Raw genomic sequence first — 18403 nt, forward strand, 5'->3', positions numbered from 1 at the left:
CAAGGTGGGAGGCTGATCTGTTCAAATCCAGGACTTGAAGGGTTTGCTGTCAGTGGAAGACTGGACTAGAGTCACCTTCCAACAGCGGGTGGCAAGGAAGCTCATCTGTCCCTCCTTGGATGAAAAAGATTGCCACTGATAAAAGCATAAAATTATGGAAGAAATAATTATGTTGAAATACCATTATCAGTATACTTTAAAATAAACCTAACTGAAGATTAAATTACATACAATAAAATGCAAGCATTGTAAGGGTGCAATTCCGTGAGTTTTGACAATGCACTGCCCATGTCATCACACTAACCACAGTTCCTGTGGGCCCCTTCCCGGCCAGTCACCCCATACTTACACCCAGGAAACTGATTTGCTTGTCACAATATGATAGGGATATATACATACACTATTCACATAGTAAAAATGCCACATAGCAGTTAAGGGGCAATGCTATGATTTCTGAATATTAGTTTTGGACCCAACTGCCCTTCTGTATTCTCTTATTGTTTCTATTTGTTTTCTGATAGTTTCGAGTTTTCCAGATAATCATTTCAACTGCAAGTAAGGGTAATTTCACTTCATGCCTTCCAAACAGCGTACAAATTTCTTCCTGTTTTCTAAATGCATTGGTTAGTATCCGTAGGACAATGTTAATGATTACAGTCAATATTCTTACTTTTCCTGACTTGAATGAGAATAATTAACAGCAGTTTAATTCTATTTATTTTTTGAGCCAGGGTCTTACTGTGTCACCCAGGCTGGAGTGCGGTGGCGCCATCTTGGCTCACTGCAACCTCCACCTCCCAGGTTCAAACAATTCTTTTGCCACAGACTCCAGAGTAGCTGGCATTACAGGCCTGTGCCACCATTCCTGGCTAATTTTTTGTATTTTTGTTAATAGTAGAGATGGGTTTTCCATGTTGCCTAGGCTGGTCGTCAGCTCCTGGCCTCAAATGATCTGCCTACCTTGGCCTCCCAAAGTGCTGGGATTACAGGCATGAGCCACAGAGCCCGGCCAAGAGCAGTTTAGTTATATCAGATACCTTTTCGGCATCTCTGGAAGTTATCATATTTTTCTTTTTTGGTCTTTCAACAATGAATTATAGTAAGAGATTTCTTAAAATTGAATGAACGCATTTCTGGAATAAATCTCCCTTGGTTATGGTGTTTTATTCTTCAAATATGTTGCTGGAATGTATTTCCCAAAATGTCATGATCGACTTTTACAGCAATATAGGCGTGTGCTGCATAAGAGCATTTTGATCAATGACGGACTGCATGTATGAAGACGGTTCCAGAAGATTACGGTGGAGCTGAAGAAGTCCTATTGTCTAGCGACCTTGTAGCTGTTGGAAAGTAGCACAGTGCATGCACTTCTCACGTGTTTGTGGTGATACTGGTGTAAACTGTGCTGCCAGCCGTGTGCAAGTACAGCACACACAATTATGTACAGTACGTAATACCTGATGATTACTAATGACTTGGTTACTGGCTTATGTATTTACTTTTTTTTTTTTTTTTTTGAGATGGAGTCTCATTTGCCCAGGCTGGAGTGCAGTGGCGTACTCTCCGTTCACTGCAACCTCTGACTCCCAGGTTCAGGCTATTCTGCCTCAGCTTCCCAAGTAGCAGATATTACAGGTACATACCACCCCGCCCAGCTCATTTTTTGTATTTTTAGTAGAGACTGGGTTTCACATTGGCCAGGCTGGTCTTGAACTCCTGACCTCAGGTGATCCACCTGCCTTGGCCTCCCAAAGTGCTGGGATTATAGGCGTGAGCTACCAAGCCCAGCCTGTATTTACTTTTTATCATTTTATTTTATATTTTACAGATAGGCTGTTGCTCAGGCTGGAGTGCAGTGGTGTGATCATGGCTCACTTCAGCCTCCCAAGTAGCTGGTACCAAAAGGCACATGCCACCATGCCCAGCTAATTTTTTAATTGTTTTGTAGAGATGAGATCTCACCATGTTGCCCAGTCTGATCTTGAACTCCTGGGCTCAAGCAATTCCCCTGCCTCAGCCTGCCAAAATGCTGAGATTACAGGTATGAACCACGGCACCCAGCTCTCATTATTTTAGAGTGCACTCCTGCCTATAAAAACCAAGTTAACTGTAAGGCAGCCTCAGGCAGGTCCTTCAGGGGGAATTCCAGAAGAAGGCATTGCCATCAAGAGATGACAGCTCCATGCGTGTTATTGTCCCTGAAGACCTTCAGTGAAACAAGAGGTGGAGGTGGAAGACAGTAAGATGCTGACCCTGGGTAGGTCTCAGCTAATGTGTGTGTTTGTGTCTTGGTTTTTAACCAAAAAAGTTTAAAATTAAAAAAAAAGAAAATTGTCCAGGTGCAGTGGCTCACACCTATAATCCCAGCACTTTGGAAGGCCAGGAGTTCAAGACCAGCCTGGCCAACATGGTGAAATCCCGTCTCTACTAAAAATACAAAAAAATTCACCAGGCCTTTTGGGGGACACCTGTAATCCCAGCCACTCGGGAGGCTGAGGCACAAGAATTGCTTGAACACAGGAGGTGGAGGTTGCAGTGAGCCAGGATTGTACCGCTGCACTACAGAGCGAGACTCTGTCTCAATAATTTTAAAGAATTGTCAATAGAAAAAAGCTTATGGGAGCTGCGGTGGCTCCGGCCAGTTGTCCTGGCGCTTGAGGAGGCGAGGCTATGAGTTCAAGGCCAACCTGAGCAACATAACAAACTCATTAACAACAACAAAAAAAAGCTTAAAGAATAAGGATATATATTTGTAGTTGAAGTATTATGAAAAAGTCAAAAAGTTAAAGTACGAAGTTACAGTTAGCTCTTTATTGAATGAAAATTATTTTTTATAAATTTAGTGTGGCCAAAGTGTGCAGTGTTTATAAAGTCTCCAATACCGTGATGTCCTAAACCTTCATAGTCACTGCCCACTCATGCACTCACCCACCCGCCCATTCAGAACAACTCCCAGTCCTGTAAGAGCCCCATCCAAGTATACCATTTAAATGTTTGTTTGTTTGAGGTGGAGCCTTACTCTGTCACCCAGGCTGAGTTCAGTGGCACAATCTCTGCTCACTACAACCTCCACCTCTTGGGTTCAAGTGATTCTCCTGCCTCAGCCTCCCAGGTAGCTGGGATTATAGGAACCTGCCATCATGACTGGCTAATTTTTGTATTTTCAGTAGAGATGGGGTTTCACCATGTTGGCCAGACTAGTCTTGAACTCCTGACTTCAGGTGATCTGCCTGCCTCCACCTCCCAAAGTGCTGGGATTACAGGCATGAGCCACCACATCGTGCTAGTCTCTATATTGTTCCAATTTCAGTATATGTGCTGCCAAAGCAAGCACTGTTTATTTATATTATTATTTTTGAGAAGGGATCTTGCTCTGTTGCCCAGGCTTTAGCGCAGTGGTGCAATCTTGGCTCACTGTAACCTCCCGGGTTCAAGCGATCCTCCTGCCTCAGCCTTGAGTGGCTGGGATTACAGGCGTGAGCCACTGCACCCAGCCTGTTTATCTTTTATACTGTGTTTTTACTGTACCTTTTGTATGTTTAGATATACAAATACCATTGTGTTACAGTTGCAATTAGTAACTTGTATATCAAAGTCAAAATTAAAATATAGAGGCAAATCTCTAAATTTCTCATTATTTGGGATATCAAAATTGCCATTTTGCGCATACGAAGAAACTGAGTGGTCAATATGTCCAAAGAACAGAGTGGAGGTTTCATAGAAAGGAGAAATGTTGGCAGGGGTGATGGCTCACCCAGCACTTTGAGAGGCAGAGGTAAGAGGATCACTTGAGCCCAGGAGTTTGAGACCAGCCTGGACAATATGGTGAGACCCCATCTCTACAAAAAAATTAAAAATTAGCTGGGCACAGTGGCCCCAGCCTGTTGTCCCAGCTGCTTGAGAGGCTGAAGACGGAGGATCGCTTGGGGCTAGAAGGTTGAGGCTGCAGTGAGCCATGATTATACCCCTGCACTCCAGCCTGAGTGACAGAGCCAGACCCTGTCTCCAAAAAGCAAAAAAGGAGAAATGTTATGTGTTGTTTTTTCCAGAAAGTTCATTAGCACTAGTAGAGTGTGGGTGCCAAGCTCTGATTGGTAGGGGGCTTCAGTAGGTAAAACAAGTCTCAAAGCTGCAGCAGATTGCTCAGAAGCCATTAGATAAACTGGTTTCAGGTTACAGCAGGCAGCTTCAGCAGCCCGGCTTGCAGAGAATTAGATTCTTGGAGCTCTGTTATATCCCCTATGTGCTTTCCCCAGCCCCCACCCTCGAGCTTCTCAACTGTTTTAATTGTGTCTGACAAGAATGACCCAATTCAAAAAGCCAGGCACAGTGGCTTGTACCTATAATCCCAGCACTTCGGGAGGCCGAGCTGGGCAGATCACTTGAGACCAGCCTGGCCAATATGGTGAAACCCCCTGGTCTCCACTAAAAATACAAAAATTAGGCAGGTGTGGTGGCGAGTGCCTGTAATCCCAGTTACTTGGGAGGCTGAGGCACCAGAATGGCTTGAACCCAGGAGATGAAGATTGCAGTGAGCTGAGATCATACCACTGCACTCCAGCCTGGGTGACAGAGCGAGACTGTCTCATTAAAAAAAAAAAAAGACCCAATTCATATGATCAACTTTCACAAGTAACATGCTGTACAGGTTTGTGGCCGAGGAGCAATAGGCCATATCATAGAGCCCAGGTGCGTAGGAGGCTCATTTGCATAAGTAAATGATGATTGCACAATGAGAAAATCGCCTGACAAGGCATTTCTTAGACATGTCCCCGTTGTTAAACGACACATGACTAAAATGTATTTGATCTGAAGCTATCTCTTTTGAACGCTATTTTATTGGGTTTTAATGTCAGGCTGACGTCACTGAAAGAATCAAGGACTTTTTGCTGTCTAAGCCCTGGAGCAGACGCGACTGGTGTGTTTAGCTGGGAAAGCGAGAAAGTGCTCAGAGTCCACCAGCGTCCTGTCAGAAGACCCAAGGACCAACCTGAAGAGGCTTTCACTGACCAACGGCAGTTTTCTTTTTAAATTAATTAATTTTTGCTTTAAAAACATCGTTTTTAAGTTGGGTGCGGTGGCTCACGCCTGTAATCCCAGCACTTTGGGAGGCCGAGGCGGGCGGATCACCTGAGGTCAAGAGTTCAAGACCAGCCTGGCCAACATGGTGAAACCCCGTCTCTTTATTTTTTTTTTAATTATTATTTTTTTAACCCCATTTCTTAAAAAAAAAAAATCTTTTTTTCTTAGGATTACTGTGATTAAATTAAGGGTCTTCAGATGAGATGAGCCTGGGTTACCCAGGTGGGCCCCATGCAATCACAGTGTGCTTATAAGAGGGAGGCAGGTGGCTCAGAGTGGAGATAGGAGATTGGAGGAGAGAAGTCGGGGTCAGAGGAAGAGGGAGGACTCGAAGACGCAACACTGGCTTTGAAGGAGGAGGGGACCAGGAGCTATGGACTGCAGGAAGCTTCCAGAAGCTAAAAAAGAGGCTGGGCACAGTGGCTCATGCCTGTAATCCAAGTACATTCGGAGGAAGAGGAGGGTGAATCACTTGAGGTCAGGAGTTTGAGACCAGCCTGGTCAACATGGCAAAACCCTGACTCTACTAAAAATACAAAAAATGAGCCGGGCATGTGGCGGTTGCCTATAATTTCTGCTACTCGGGAGGAGGCTGAGGCACAAGAATCGCTTGAACCCAGGAGGTGGAGGTTGCAGTGAGCCAAGACTGCGCCACTGCACTCCAGCCTGGATGATAGAGGAAGACTCCATCTCAAAAACAACAACAAAACACTGGATAAACGCAAATAATGGGTTCTCCCCTCAAGCCTCCAAACCGCCAGAGGGAACGTGGCCCTGCTGACACCCTAATTTTGGCTCAGTGAGACTGACTTCACACTTCTGGCCTCCCCATTGGTAAGGTACAAATTTTGCATTGTTTTGAGCCTCTAAGTTTGTAGCAACACTATCAACTATATCACAACTTTAAAAATACTTTAAAGAGCAAAACTCCATCTCAAAAAAAAATTATTTAGGAAGGAATCTATAGGCTTTGCCAGACTACCAAAGGGGTCCGTGAAACCAAGAAAGGTTAAGAACCCTTCATCCATCTGTCCCTGTGATTTCACCCAGTCTCATAGTATTATATACCATCAATAAACCAATGATTCCAGAAACGTGTATCTACAGGCTGGGCCGCTCTTCTGGGCATCAGATCTGGTCCCCGACCCCTGTCAGGCCCCACATCTCTTCTTCCCTGTGCTCACTCCTCTCCAGCTGTTTCTCAAGCCTGCCTGTCACTTCTCCTCCCCTCTTCCTCTCCTTCTGTGGCTGAAACCACCTGCTTTGAAATCATCTGTGTGCTTGATTATGCATAATTTCCATGAAGACAGGATTTGTCTCTGCATGAATCCATCCTTGGTGCTTATAATGATGCCAGTCCAGCCTCATGCCTGTAATCCCAGCACTTTGGGAGGCCGAGGTGGGTGGATCACCTGAGGTCAGGAGTTCAAGACCAGCCTGGTCAACACGGGGAAACCCCATCTCTACTAAAAATACTAAACATTAGGCCAGCATGGTGGTGGGCACCTGTAATCTCAGCTATTCAGGAGTCTGAGGCAGGAGAATCACTTGAACCCAGGAGGTGGAGATTGCAGTGAGCTGAGATCAAGCCACTGCACTCCAGCCTGGGTGACAGAGTGAGAGACTCTGATTCAAAAAAAAAAAAAAAACCAAGAAAAAAAAGAACAGTTCCAGCCGGGCACAGTGGCTCACACCTATAATCCCAGCACTTTGGGAGGCCAAGGTGGGTGGATCACGAGGTCAAGAGATCGAGACCATCCTGGTCAACAAGGTGAAACCCCGTCTCTACTAAAAATACAAAAAAATTAGCTGGGCATGGTGGTCGTACCTGTAGTCCCAGCTACTCGGGAGGCTGAGGCAGGAGAATTGCTTGAACCCAGAAGGCGGAGGTCACAGTGAGCCGAGATTGTGCCATTGCACTCCAGTCTGGGTAACAACAGTGAACCTCCGTCTCAAAAAAAAAAAAAAAACAGTTCCCACTCATAGAAAGTGCTTAATTCCCCTTAGTGGAAAGGAGGAGGAAGGGGTGAGCCTTCCTGAATCTCTTTGGTTTCGGTGAATCTCGTCTCTTGTCCACAGTTTATGTTGGTTTTGCTTCATTATTCAATCTAAGACTTCACAGGGAAGATTAGCCCATTTATACTTATGGGTAGGAGAAAATATGTTTGACTTTAGCGCTGTCTGCCTATTTATGTTCACGTTATTTCACTGTTTGATCTGTTTGCTCTGTAGAGTGTGTATTATAGTTTGGGGGTTTTGTGTCATTGTATGAGTGACTTTTTATATCGCATTGGGCTGCTCATGGTGCCATAACAGTATACTATAGACTGGTGCCAGGTAAATGTAAACCACAGAAATTCCTGGTGAGGGCTCTCCTCTTGCCTTGCAGATGGCCACACTCTTACTGTGTCCTCATCTGGCACAGAGAGAAGGAGCAAGCTCTTTTTTTTTTTTCTGAGACAGAGTCTCACTGTGTCACCCAGGCTGGAGTGTAGTGGTGCAATCTCAGCTCACTGCAACTTCTGCCTCCCAGGTTCAAGCAATTCTCCTGCCTCAGCCTCCTGAGTAGCTGGGATTACAGGCACGCGCCACCATGCCGAGCTAATTATTGTATTTTTATCAGAGATGGGTTTTCACCATGTTGGTCAGGCTGGTCTTGAACTCCTCACCTCATGATCCACCCACTTTGGCCTCCCAAAGTGCTGGGATTACAGGCATGAGCCACTGCACCCGGCCTGGAGCAAGCTTTTTAGTGTCTCTTCTTCCACTAATTCCATCATAGCGGCTCCATCTTCATGACCGAATCTAAACAGAATTACCAGCCAGCCATGGTGGCTCACGCCTGTAATCCCAGCACTTTGGGATACTGAGGCAGGTGGTTCACCTGAGGTCAGGAGTTTGAGACCAGCCTGGGCAACACGGTGAAACCCCATCTCTACTAAAAATACAAAAATTAGCCAGGCCTGGTGGTGGCACCTCTGCAGTTAATACTGAGTGTCAACTTGATTGAAGGACGCGAAGTATTGTTCCTGGGTGTGTCTGGAGAATGTTGCTAGAGCGTAACATTGGAGTCAGTGGGCTGGGAGAGGTGGACCCACCCTCGATCTGGGTGGGCACCATCTAATCAGCTGCCAGCACAGCTAGAATGAAGCAGGCAGAAGTTGGCAAGAGTAGACTTGCTGAGCCTTCTGGCCTTCGTCTTTCTCCCATGCTGGCTGCTTCCTGCCCTTGAACATCAGACTCAAGTTCTTCAGCTTTTGGACTGTTGGACTTACACCAGTCCTTTGCCAGAGGCTCTTCGGCCTTTGGCCAGACTGAAGGCTACACAGTTGGCTTCCCTACTTTTGAGGTTTTGGGACTCAGACTGAGCCACCACTTCCTTGCTTCTCATTATGCAGATGGCCTATCTTGGTCCTTAACCGTGTGGTTATGCGAGACAATTCTTAATAAACTCCCTCTCAGGCCGAGGTGGGCAGATCACGAGGTCAGGAGTTCGAGACCAGCCTGGGCAACATGGTGGAACCCCCAACTCTACTACAAATACAGTAACTAGCTGGGTGTGGTGGCAGGCACCTGTAGTCCCAGCTACTCAGGAGACTGAGGCAGGAGAATTGCCTGAACCATGGAGGTGGAGGTTGCAGGGAGCCGAGATCATGCCATTGCACTCCAGCCTGGGTGACAGGGCGAGGCTCTGTCTCAAAAAAAAGAAGAATAAATAAACTCCCTCTCATATATACATACATCCTCTATACATACATTTAGAGGGACAGATTTCTCTCCCTCTGGAGAACCCTGACTAATACACTGGTCATACTGTTTCATTTTTTCCTAAGACTTGGTATATACCTTATCAGCATGTTGATTCAAGTCATTTTATTTTTAGAAAGCCCTCCTGGCTTATTTTATTTCTTTAAATATCTTCCCTGGCCAGTCACAGTGGCTCATGCCTGTAATCCTAGCATTTTGGGAGGCCACAGTGGTGGGATCACTTGAGATCAGGAGTTTGAGACCAACCTGGCCAACATGGCAAAACCCCATCTCTACTAAAAATACAAAAATTAGCTCAGCATGGTGTCAGGGGCTTGTAGTCCCAGCTACTTGGGAGGCTGAAGCAAGAGAATCCCTTGAACCTGGGAGGCGGAGGTTGCGGTGAGCCAAGATTGCAGCACTGCACTCCAGCCTGGGTGACAGCAAGACTCCATTTCAAAAATAATATTTTTTTCCTGTTCCATTAAACTTTTGTCCATTTCTACCTTGTTCTTCATCGCTTTTCTCAATCCTGCTTATTGTTTTTTTCTTGCTCTTCCTACGATTTCAGGATTGCTTCTTTTCAATTGTGCTGCATCCACTGTGGCCTGGCTGTCTGAGATAATGTTTGTTTTGTTTTGATGCAAGTTCTCACTCTGTCACCCAGGCTGGAGTGGCTCACGTCTGTAATCCCAGCACTTTGGGAGGCCGAGGCAGGCGGATCACCTGAGGTCAGGAGTTCGAGACCAGCCTGGCCAACATGGCGAAAACCAGTCTCTCCAAAAACAAAACAATACAAAAAATTAGCCGGGTGTGGTGGTGTGCACCTGTAACCCCAGCTACTCGGGAGACTGGGACAGGAGAATCACTTGAACATGGGAGGTGGAGACTGCAGTGAGCTGAGATCACGCCACTGCACTCCAGCCTAGGCTACAGAGTAAGACTTTGTCTCAAAAAAAAAAAAAAAAAAAAAGTACAGGCCCTATATAAGAGCTGAAGACACTTCACCAAAAACAAACACGTGACAAGACGGTAAGCGGACAAGCAGGGGGATAGCCTTACAATGGATTCTATTCAACATGAAAAGGTGGGACGTGCTGATGCACACAGCACAGGTGAGTCTCAGCAGCATCGTGTTAAGGGAAGGAAGCCAGCATGGAAGTCTGTATGTCAATAACTCCATTTATATAAAACTCTAGAGAAGATAAAGCTCATGCTAGAGAGATTGGTGGTTGCCGAGGCCAGAAGCCTGAGGAGAGGATTGAGAGAGGCCAGGAGAGAATTTCTGGGGAGGTGGAACTATTCTATATCATGATTGCATGGTGGTCACACAATGGGAGAACTTGTCAACTTACTGTATGCTTAAAATTGGTGACTTTTTTTGAGACAGAGTCTTGCTCTCTCACTCAGGCTGGAATGCAGACGCTCGATCTCAGCTCACTGCGACCTCCACCTCCAGGGTTCAAGTGATTCTCCTGCCTCCAGCCTCTCGAATAGCTGGGATGACAGGCGCTGCCACCACACTGGATAATTTTTTGTATTTTAGTAGAGATGGGGAGTGGGGGTGTCCCCATGTTGGCCAGGCCACCCAAAGTACTGGGATTACAGGCGTGAGCCACTGCACCCTGCCAAAATTGGTGATTTTATTGTGGGAAAATTACATCTCAATAAAGCAGTTTTTTCTTTTTAAAGGTAGCTATTATCATTTTTAGGCATCTCTATTATGGGCTTTGTCTTTGAATAAATGTAATAAAAATAAAGTAGTAGGTCTTGGAGTTAATCCAAACTGCATTTGACTTCCCCAGGCCCTATCATGATACCTTGAGTACCTTTTTGAGTTTTTAAGCCTCAGCAATCTCATCTGTAAGTCCAGAGACGGTAACTTCTAGCTCAGAGATCTGTTGCTGAGAAGGATGAGGAGATGATGTGGATAGCTCCTCAGGGGTGGGGTTGTTATCTAGTCTGACTTTGGAAAAGGTCTTACTATTGTTGCCTAAGGTCACACAGCTTCCAAGTGGCAGATTCAGGGCTCAAACCGAAGTCTGTTTCCAAACCCTAGCTCCTGGCTGCCCGCGCCAAACCGCCTCGCTGGTGCCCTCTTGCGCTAGTTCTGTGCTCCCAAGTATGCTTTGGATTCTTTTGACTTCCCCTGTAGAACACAGCGTTCTGATCAACAAACAAGATTATCTGCTTCTATGTATAACTCTAACTAGAAATTTGACATTCTGCTTTTATAAATACTTTTTAAAACAGAAACAGGCTGCAAGTCTTTTGATTTGGAAACTCTGAGTTGCAAGGAGAGGGCTCAGAAGGCCATGAGGAATCCATACGGCTTAGGGAGGGAGGGCAGGCTTTGGCCCCAGCAACTCATCAAGGTAGACTGCGGTGCAAAGGGCCTCTGCTGTTGGTGCTCACAGCCATGGAAGGAAGGTTGGGGCCAGTGCCTCCAGCTGTCAGCAGAAGCCCGGGTGTCACTGGCTGGGAGTAAGAAAAAGAGAAAGAGAACAAACCATGGATAAATTGGTTCTGTATTACGACCAGGCAAGGGGTGAGAACTGTGGCCACATCTGAGCTCTGATAAGAGCAAAGCTGGAATCTTAAATATTTAGATATGGAACCCTAAACTGTGTACTTGACAAGCAATACAAGTCTTAGGGTCACTTTAGTGATTCTCACAGCTGGCTGCTGCTTCCAGCTGAAAATTAACCCGGCAGTCTGAGACATGTTTAACTTCCAAGCTCCTCGCAACAAATACCCTGTGTCTGGGACATCAGGAGGCTTTCAGCTTCTCCAGCCTCAGGGCCAAGTACCACAGGCTCAGGGCTCCCCAGGGCCAGGTACCTGTTGGAATCACCTGTGAGGTTAAAATGCAGGTGCCCAGACTCCTCCCAGGTGTAGGATTCAATCTGAGTAAGCTGAGATAGTGGTAGGAGTGATCCCGGGGCCAGGAAATCTGAACATTTTTGCTTTACTTGGTGAGAAAGGAGACTGAGTGAAAGTCTGGTCTGCTATTTGAGGAAGCTACTATTGTCTCAAGTTGGCAAGCCAAGAAATAACAACAGAAACATTATTTGGAAATATGAAAACAAATACAAGAAGGAACCGCAGGAAGCACCTAAAGTGGTTGTTTTAAAACTAAGCAGTGGTGGCCAGGCACGGTGGCTCACGCCTGTAATCCCAGCACTTTAGGCGGGCAGATCATCTGCGGTCGGGAGTCTGAGACCAGCCTGACCATCATGGAGAAACCCCCATCTTCCAAAAAAAAAAACCAAGCATGGTGAGATGTGCCTGTAATGCCAGCTACTCAGGAGGTTGAGGTAGGAAGAACTGCTTGAACCTGGGAGGAGGAGGTTGCGGTGAGCCAAGATTGCACCACTGCACCCCAGCCTGGGCAACAAGAGTGAAACTCTGTTTCAAACAAACAAAAATAAAGTGGTGACAGTAGTCAGAATAGTGGTTATCTTGAGAAGGGGGGTCTAGTAGCTGAGGAGCATCAGGGAACTTTCTAGGGTGCTGGAAATGATCCGTATCTGGATCTGGGTGGGCACTGGCCCTCCCTATCCATGGATTCCGCATCAGTGAATTCAACCAACCTTGGGTTTAAAATATTCGAGAAAAAATGATTTTAAAAATATATACAAACAATATAACAACTGTTTATATAGCATTTACATTATATCAGGTGTTATAAACAATTAGAAGTGACAAAGTATACAGAGGTGTGCATAGGTTATATGCAGATACCACACCATTGTGTATCAGAGACTTGTGCACCCTCAGACTTGGCGCCTGAACACAGGAAGTGGAGGTGGAGGCTGCAGTGAACTGAGATCAAGCCACTGCACTCCAGCCTGGGCAACAGTTAGATTCTGTCTCCCCAAAAAATAATTGCTGGGGGTGGGGTCCTGCAATCAATCCCCCATAGATACCGAGGAATGACTGTATATATGTAAAAACTCATCAAGCTGTACTCTCCAGATTGTATATTTGCCTACATATAATTTAAAAATGTTAAATGTCTGCCTCCAAAGAGGAATCGGGTTACAGGGAGACTAGATTGCCAGTAGACTTTTTATTGTTTCAGAAACAGTCCCTTTCTGTCAACCAGACAGGAGTGCAGCAGTGTGATCATGGCTCACTGCAGCCTCAACTCCTGGGCTCCTGTGATCCTCCTGCATCAGCCTCCCAAGTAGCTGGGAGTACAGGCATAGGCCACCGTGCCTGGTTAGGTTTTAAATATTTTGTAGAGATAGGATCTCCCTTTGTTGCCTGTGCTGGGCTCAAACTCCTGGGCTCAAGCAATCCTCCTGCCTTGGCCTCTCAAAGTGCTGGGATTATAGGCGTGAGCCACCGTGCCTGGCCAGGGCTGATTTTTTTTAAAAGCATAGATTTACAAACTTAAAACCATATCCATCTTTTAAAAAGACACCATGTTCATGTCTCCTTTGATAAAAATAGATATTTTAAAAGGTCCACGAGTCTGGTGCCCAGCCTGGGTTGAGAAGCTCTGACTTCTGAAATGCTTCCTGCGACTGCTTTTTTAAACAGCCTCTAACCTTTTCTTTCACCCAGGTAAATTCTCACAAGTTTCCATCTCTCCTTTAGAGCATGGCTTTTGCTTTCTACATGCAGAAGCTGGAAGAGAAGAGCTACACAGAGGGATGGTCTGCATGGAATTCCTCTAATTCTTCTAGTCTCTTCCCGCCAGGCACTGCCAGCTGCTATTGTTTGAAAGTGGCACTCAGCATTACCACCAGCCCCAGCTTATGTGGTGGAGCTTTTGAGGTTGGGCTCTGACTCAGGCTGGCCCAGCAGCTCGCAGGCCACAGAAGGGCAGCTACGGACATTTAGTTTTTCAAGTCGGGGTGGGATGGGGGCCCCCCAAATAAGGCCTTTCCCAGTTTTTCTGGTAATTCTGATGCTGGTCCAGAAGCCACATTTACAACTGCCCTGCTTAAAAGAGTCCACATTGCCAAAAGGGGGAAAAAAAATGTGCTTATATTTTCAATCAGATTTGCTGAAGCATAATTTACACAGAAAGTATACCCATTTCAAGAGTGCCTTTTGACAAATGTAGGCACCCACGGTAACCATTGCTAATCAAGATATGGAAGATTCCAACACTCTAGGAAGTTCCTTTGTGTCCCTCTGCCATCAATCCTTGGTCCTCCCTGAGCTCCGGCTCCTGGCAAACCTGCTTTCTGTCCCCAGAGACCAGTTTTGCCTGTTCTAGGATTTCACATAAAGAGAACTGATTGTGCAGCATGTATGCTCTTGTGTCTCACTCTTTTAGCTCAGCTTTTTATTTTTTAATTAACTCAGCATGTTTTAAAGGTATTCATGTTGCTGCTCATGTCAGTAACCCCTTCCATTGTAGGGATATAACACAATTTATCTTCTTCTTCTTTTTTTTTTTTTTTTGAGACAGGGTCTCACTCTGTCACCCAGGATGGAGTGCAATGGTGTGATCTCGGCTCGTTGCTGCAACTTTCACCCTCCAGGTTCAAGCGATTCTTCTGTCTCAGCCTCCCAAGTAGCTGGGATCACAGGCACCTGCCACCATGCCTGGCTAATTTTTGTAGTTTTAGTAGAGATGGGTTTTCACCACATTGGCCAGGCTGGTCTTGAACTCCTAAGTTCAAGTGATCTGCCCACCTTGGCCTCCCAAAGTGCTGGGATTAGAGGGGCCTGTTTATCTACTTTCTAATTGATTGATATTTCTGCTCTTATGAATATAGCTGCTATGAATGTTCACATACAAGTGTTTGAATGGACATAAGTCTTCGTTTCCCTTCAGTACCTATGAGGATTGCTGGGTCATCTGGTAAGGATATGCTTATTTATAAGAAGCTGCCTGTTTTCCAAAATAGCTGTACTGTGTTACAACCCCACTAGCAGATATGAGTTCCCGTTGCCCCCACATCTTCCTTCACACTTAGTGCTTTTTTTTTTTTTTTTTTTTTTTTAACTCGTGGTCATTCTAGTGGATGTGTAATGGGATCTCATAGTTCTAACTTTCATTTCCTAAAGACTGATGATGCTGAGTCTCCTTTTATATGCTCATTGGCCATTTGAATATTTTCCTTTGTGATTCTGATTCAGAATGTTCAGAGATCATATTTTGAGGAATCCTGCCTGAAAATACCCATATATATTTGCCTCCAGAAAAGAGCAACTTAAAGCGATGATTGATTTATTTGCTTATTTTTTGAGACAGGGTCTGGCTTTGTCACCCAAGCTTGAGTGCAATGGCACAATCTCGGCCCACTGCAACCTCCACCTGCAGAATTCAGGCAATTCTTGTGCCTCAGCCTCCCGCATAGCTGCAACTACAGGTGTGTGCCACCATGCCCGGCTAATTTTTGTATTTTTAGAAGAGATGGGGTTTCACCATGTTGGCCAGGCTGGTCTTGATCCTGACCTCAGGTGATCCACCCACCTCAGCCTTCCAAAGTGCTGGGATTACAGGCATGAGCCACCACACCTGGCCTAAAGTGATGATTTAAATAGAAAATCTCAGAGTTCCTCCCTGCAACTTTGTGGAATTTTTCAAAAATACAGAAAAGTTGAAAGAAAAAAAAAAAGCCCAATGATCTACTGAGATCTAACAGTGAACAATTTGTTACACTTGTTCTTTATATGCATGTGTTTATCTAATTGTTGAACCATTTGAAAGTAAACCGCCAGGCGCAGTGGCTCCCGCCTGTAATCCCAGCTACTCGGGAGGCTGAGAAAGGAGAATCACTTGAACCCAGGAGGTGGAAGTTGTGGTGAGCCAAGATGGCTGCATTGCACTCCAGCCTGGGCAACAAGAGAGAAACTACAAAAAAAAAAAAAAAAAAAAAGGTAAGCTGCAGACATCCAGACACTTCACCCTTAATTACTTTAGCACTTATCTCCTAAGAATATTCTTCTATGTAATTGCAATTCCACCATTATATACCTAATAAAATTAATAAATTAATATTCAATCCCTATCCTAATTTCTCCAGTTATTCCAGCCTTTTAAACAATCCAGAGTTCAAGCCCTTTTACTAGTTATTATCTCTCTAGTCTCCTTTATATTTCATTACCTAGTAGACTTTCCTATCGATTTCAAGTGATTTGTATCAAACTTTCTGAACAAAAATTTCAGGAAATCAAAAATGTAACTGGCCAGGCAGGGTGGCTCATGCCTATACTCCCAGCATTTTGGGAGGCCAGGGTGGGAGGATCACTTGAGCTCAGGAGTTTGAGACCAGCCTGGGAAATGTTACAAGACCCCATCTCTGCAAAAATAATTTTAAAATTAAAAAAAAAAAAAGTTAGCCAAGGGCGGGGATTGTGGATGGGAGTGAAGCTATTCAGGAGGCTGAGAGAGGATTACTTGAGCCCAGGAGGTCAGTTAGAGTAAGCCGTTTGCACTACTGCACCCCAGCCTGGGCAACATGGTGAGACCCTGTCTCAAAACAAAAAATGGTCACTCAAATATACCACGTTATTTGGAAAACATGGGTTTTTTTATCTGTTAAAATCAGCGTGAGAGATAGGATGAGGCTCTAATAAAAGGTGCTGGAAATGGAACAGTACTTGCAGTTATCCTGCTTCGTTGATTTCAGTCCTTTTTGTTTCCTCAATGGACATTTCTGTTGCTCTCTTCTTGCCACTCCCAGCTGAGAATACCTATCACATACTTCATGCCAGGAAGAGCCTTGGGCTTAGAATCAAAAAGGTGTTGGCTGACTCTGTCCTGACTTCTCATTACTCACTCAGCATGGCTTAGCTTCCTACTCTGGAAAATGGGCATGATGGTGACAGAATGTGGTCCCTGCGAGTAACCACAGGATTGTTATATGAATCAAATGAGATCGTGTGGGTTAATGTATGTCGGAAACAACGAGGCACTTCATTAATTCATTCTGCATTCATTGAGCATCGTCTGTGTAGGTCTCTGTGCCAGGGACAGAGGTGTGAGAAAAAGGTTGCCAAAAGCTTCTAGGAAAAGTTGCCTTGCTCTTAAGAGGCACAAGATGGAATGGTTTCTCTTCATATGGATATAGGGCTCAGGTGCTTTTCTGAGAGATGAAGCTGGCATGCAACTCAGTCACATGAGCCAATAAGGTCCCTTCAGAGTTTAGCCCATTTAGTCTATTTTCTTTTACAGGTAGCCAGCCAACAGCATCCAGAGACGGGTGTGAACAGCATTTGAGACTTGAAGAACCAGTCTCCCAAAGGAGTGTGAGAGTAGATTTGGTGCCAACACCAGCCTTTGACTTCTATTTGGCTGGCCCATCTCTTGGATCCTTGCTTGACTGACAGCCCAGTTCTGTGAGTCTCATGCCTTGCTCAGCCTACACCCTTTAATTCTGGCCACTGGCTTGTTCTGATCCCCAGATATGCCTGTAGACCCAAAACCTCCAACACCCTAATGTTTCTGCTGCTACCTGGAGAACATGCAGGTGTACTGCCTGCTGACCCCAGAACCCCCTCTCATGCATGGCCCAGCACTACTCTGCTGACAGACCCCTGACTGGTCTCCCCCACTCAGCCTCTGCCAAGGGAAACCCTGTTCTCTCAGCTCTCTAGCCTTTCCTATCTTCCCTGAAGGAGAAAATGCTTTTCCAAGTAACAGGCAGTACAAAGAAAAATACTGAGAAAGGGCAACTTCATATTGCCTTATTTATACCCCAGGAAATTTTAAATCACAAAGATACAGTAAAATCATGATGTAGGCCAGGTACTCTAGGAGGCTGAGGCAGGCAGATCACTGGGGTTCAGGAGTTGGAGACCAGCTTTGCCAACCCAATGAAACCCTGTGTCTATTAAAACTAGCCAGGCAGGGTGGTACACACTTGTTGTCCCAGCTATTCAGGGGCCTGAAGCAAAAAGATTACCTGAGCCCAGGAGGTTGAGGCTGCAATGAGTCAAGATTGTGCCACTGAACTACAGCCTGGGCAAGAGAGACCCTGTCTTAAAAAAACAAAACCCACAGCATTTATTTGAAAAAACTTAAGGTAGATAACCATTACCTAAAAACCATTTTTGAAAGAATTTATTACATCAAATAGCTTCTGCTTTTCCAGACACAAAACAGACATTAAGAATGTGTTTCAAACTATTTAAGTCAGTACAGCACGTTGGTAGTGAACTATTCTGGAGGTTCCTGGCTGTGCTGGTCTTGTGTTGGGGGCAGGCACTCAAGTAGCCAGGGCTACTTTACCAGTTGAAGGGACAAGTTTCAATGGTTTCACAACTGGGATAGCCGTTAACAGCTGAATATCCCATTCAATAAGTGGTTTTGTGTGTGGTGTTACTGCTTTGAGACAGAGTCTAACTCCGTCACCAGGCTGGAGTGCAGTAGCACGATCTCGGCTCACTGCAAACTCCACCTCCCGGGTTCAAGTGATTCTCCTGCCTTGGCCTCCCGAGTAACTGTGACTATAGGTGCACACCACCAAGCCCAGCAAATTTTTATATTTTTAGTAGAGATAGGGTTTGACCATGTTGGTCAGGATGGTCTTGATCTCTTGACCTTGTGATCCGCCTGCCTCAGCCTCTCAAAGTGTTGGGATTACACGTGTGAGCCACCATGCCC

The sequence above is a fragment of the Callithrix jacchus genome, chromosome 11 (genome assembly GCF_049354715.1).
Source record: "Callithrix jacchus isolate 240 chromosome 11, calJac240_pri, whole genome shotgun sequence".
NCBI classification, from domain to species: Eukaryota; Metazoa; Chordata; class Mammalia; order Primates; family Cebidae; genus Callithrix; species Callithrix jacchus.